The sequence below is a fragment of the Pinus tabuliformis genome, chromosome 3_1 (assembly GCF_031772625.1).
Source record: "Pinus tabuliformis cultivar Carrire ecotype Pingquan chromosome 3_1, CPIR1, whole genome shotgun sequence".
Classification (NCBI taxonomy): domain Eukaryota; kingdom Viridiplantae; phylum Streptophyta; class Pinopsida; order Pinales; family Pinaceae; genus Pinus; species Pinus tabuliformis.
The window spans coordinates 298633098-298637008 of record NC_142301.1 but is presented as its reverse complement, the minus strand read 5'-3'; positions in this window follow the sequence as shown (position 1 = coordinate 298637008).

Here is a 3911-nt window from a genome sequence, read left to right as displayed (position 1 = left end):
TTTTGGGCACTGCAACCCCAATCACAAATGTCCATAAACCAAGGGTTCCTAAGTCCCTAAAATTTTTGTTCCAACCCCTAAAAGAACAAGGTCAACTGATTACAGCATCTCCCAGAAGTTCTCCATGAAAAACTACTCAGAACTGGTCAAAACTGGACCATTTCACCTGCTCGATGGTCAAAGTGCATTGAATCCCACCTAAATACACACAGTAGGTGCGATGCATGTTGAAAATCCCTTCTATGGGGTGCGATGGGCGAGAGTGGACAAATGGCAGGGTCAATCCGCAAGGTGGAGGATCATGGAATCTTCCAGAAACTTCTCCTGTGACACTTGCCTCTCTCCATTCGCGCAGGGATGAGTAAGAGATCATCAATCTCCAAGTGGAATCAAGAACTATAAGAGAGAGGACACTAATCAAATCTCAAAAACTGACTCACCCCCTTGCAAACATCTATATATGGATCCCTCATCCCAGAGATCCAGAGGCTGGAATTTTGTATCTTGTAAGAAAGTGCTGTTGGTTTCTTAGTGTAACATCATAGTGTTGGGTGATCTAAGCTTTTCATGAGGTGAAGAAGGGCTTTCTAGTTGAGAGGATGATTCTGGGTCAGAAAAATTGGTTGTAATCCTCTTTGCTCTTTCTTGATTATTAATAAAGCTATTCAAGATTTCCTCCACATTCTTGTATGATTGATGATTTATGCATTTGTGTGGTCAATATATATCTGGTCATATATTGTTTATGATAGCAGATCTCTGTTCTTGGATAGTGTTATGCTGCTTTGATTCTACAGGTGCTCTTTGAAGTTGGGTAGATGAGGAAGCAAGTGGCAAAGACCTGTCAGAAGGGAACAGAATTGAGTAAGGAACCAAGCGCAAGACTGAGGTTGGTCTCCTTTATTCTTCTCTCATCTACTTCTCATAAAGGAAAATGAAAGTGGTTTTAGTTTGTTTGTTTCTAAGGTAGCTACCAACCTTAGTGGGACTAGAAGCTCTGCATAGGCACTAATTTTCCCGAAAACAAAATGGCAACTCAGCTGGGGAATGAATAGGTTATTTGTTTGTCTATATTTGTTTACTTTATAAACTTACAGATGGAGCCTGAAGTCAAGCCAGCTAGCCTTCGAACTGCATTTTCTATGCAAGTGCAAAGTAGATCAATGCTGCTTCAGTCTATCTCCGGGTTTTGTTTATAAATTAAACAATTGATTTACAAGATCTCTAATTGCCCTTGTGGTGGCTCTAGTAACCTCCTTAGATCTACCCGTGTGATTGATTTAATGATTACCACTTCCCCAGCCTAAATCCCTGAAGTGAGCTGCAAACTGTGACTCGGAACCCAGTTAAAGTCTCGTCCCTGGTCCATCGCACTGTCTCTTCTTTGGAACCTGAATGCATCACACTTCTCAAGTGTAGTAGGTGCGTTGCATTTCACTTTCCCTGTGTAACAGGTGCGCTGATCAGAAAGGGATAATTTTTCCTCTAGACTTTGGTTTTTTCACTCTTTTTAGCTCTATTCAGGAGTTTTGCTGTCTGTAGTCAGTACACCTCTGTTGGAAACCCCGTTCCTTGCCATTATTCCGCCTCCATTGTGCAAAGAACTGTAAATCTTTTTATGTATTTTGAGCCATTATCAGTTCTCTTTTACAAAGAAGTAGCGTAATTAAACTGTCGTTTCTTGATTTGGAAGTGTCGCAAGTGTCGTTTTCAGTCATAGAAGAGAATCTTATTGTTCTTGATATTCGATTACATTGTTACTCTTGAATTTGATTTGAATTGGTATTTTTTAAAGTGTCGAAAGCAAGTTTTCAATTCCAAATAATAAAGTTTCGTCATTGTCCTCATTTTGTCTTGAAAAGAAACTTGTTAGTAATGTCGCTTTGAAAAATAATTCAGATTTGCGCTTAGCTTTCTTTTTATCATTCACACATTAAGAAGGCTGAAAACAAATACATGTACGTGCACTTGCATTTAGACTGTTTGTTGGTTTGATTTAGGACCGTGCATATAGTGTGTGCTCTCTGCTCTATGTTGAAAGAAAATCATCTCTCTTTCCTTAGTAGCTAGGATTTTCATTGCAAAAAGAAGATTAAACGATTGTTTATCATCTTAGATTGCATTTTAGGAATTGTACATCTACATCACGTGGTGAACCTAAGAGGAAAATTTCTTAACCAAGATCAACTATAAAATAAATTTAATGAATCTAAAAACGCTTTGGAACCTAACGCACAACATCTAGAAGTCTAGGCTAGGGACGTATTCCAGCGTCGTAAAGCCTGGTAATTGTTGTTTTCACTGTTGGTTCGGTGATTCCTCCACTTTGAGACGACAAATGCCAGTACGGACTTGTGCTCCCACGTACCGTCGAGTATATTTTGGGAGACCACAATAGGCTATATCCTTTATCCATAGGAAGCCGTGTCTGTTGCCCTATCGATCACAATGCACTGAACACAGCATTCGGGAAGATTGACTGCCGTACCATAAAAAGTATTCTATAATTTTACGATTAGTTTGGTAATCCCTCTTTCTAGATTTCCAGAGCAGTCTCTTTTGTTCCTTTCCAGACTCCTTAAAGGAAAAGGTCCATCTGAGCACTTGTCACTTCAAGCTCATTAAAAATCGAAGGCGACTAGAGTCATCTTTTGTTTTTTCTCGACTCTTAAAAATTGAAAAAACAAGTTGTGTCAAAGCATCTAAAATTTATTTTAATCGGAATAAACATCACCTTTCCTACGTTGGTCTTAGGTTGAGAAAAATGGAGTCCACCAACCAAGGAGTTCCCCTTGGAGGAAATCCTAGTCCCTTCTCCTCTTGGGGAGATGTTGGTGCACCCCATATGGCCACATTGTCTCTTCCAAGATTGACAATCGGCTTGCCCAATCAAGCCACCATTGTTGTTCAGAACACCATGATTCCTGAACAATCAAGTCAGCAACTAAACGATACCAGAGTTACACCCCAACCCTCTACTTCGTCCAATTCTTCCTCTCGTCCTTCCTCTTCGCTTGATGAAGCTGGTAAAGCCAAAAATCAAGTAACCGAGAAGAAGAAGGAGAAGAAGAAGAAAGAGAAGAAGAAGAAGGAGCCAAAGGTGAAAAGGGGCGACCAGGCATTGTTTAGCGAAAATCCACACATTGCACCATCCAGGCCTAAATCGCCATGTGTCATTTGTAAAGGAGACCACTATCATCAAGATTGTCCTTGCATCCCTCAGATCTTAAGGGACTGGTCTCCTCGTTTGCACAATCCGGTGTCATCAACCTCTGATGATCATGTTGAGCATACACCGTCAACTATGAAAGTGAAGCCCCTGGAAAAAAAGGAAAATATAAATTTCCTTGTAAATTGTTTGAAGGCGATCATGCCATCCACCGTTGTCCCTTCTTAGATGAAGCTAAAAGAGTTTTGGATGACCGTCCGGTTTCATCGTTACGGCTTCCTCTGGATATAAGAAACTCTTGCCGAGTCCGTCACTAGTTGAAAATCCGGCTGACACGCCCTTGTGGTCAGCCGAAATGTCTAACATTGAAGATAAACCATCTGAATCCATACCAGACGAAAGTCAAAAGGTCGAGGTGGCAGTTGACCCGGTCTTGCCTTCAGAGGATCCGTCTTTAGATGATACAGTCACCGAAGGGAACAAGGATGACACTGTCCAAATTCTCTTTGTAAGCACAGACTCCGATAAACATGGGGGCAGTCTACCCATTCCTTTACCGCAGGAAGGAAGTTCATCAGAGTCATATCCATCCGTCTATTCGGTCCCACCTCCAAGCAACCTGGTTGTTTCCTTCGACTAGAATCTACTAGGTAGACCCCGTTTACCGGCCAGTGTACCATTTCGAATCATTGCTCAAATATATAGAATGGTCATGGACGGTACCATCATAGATGAAGGGGCT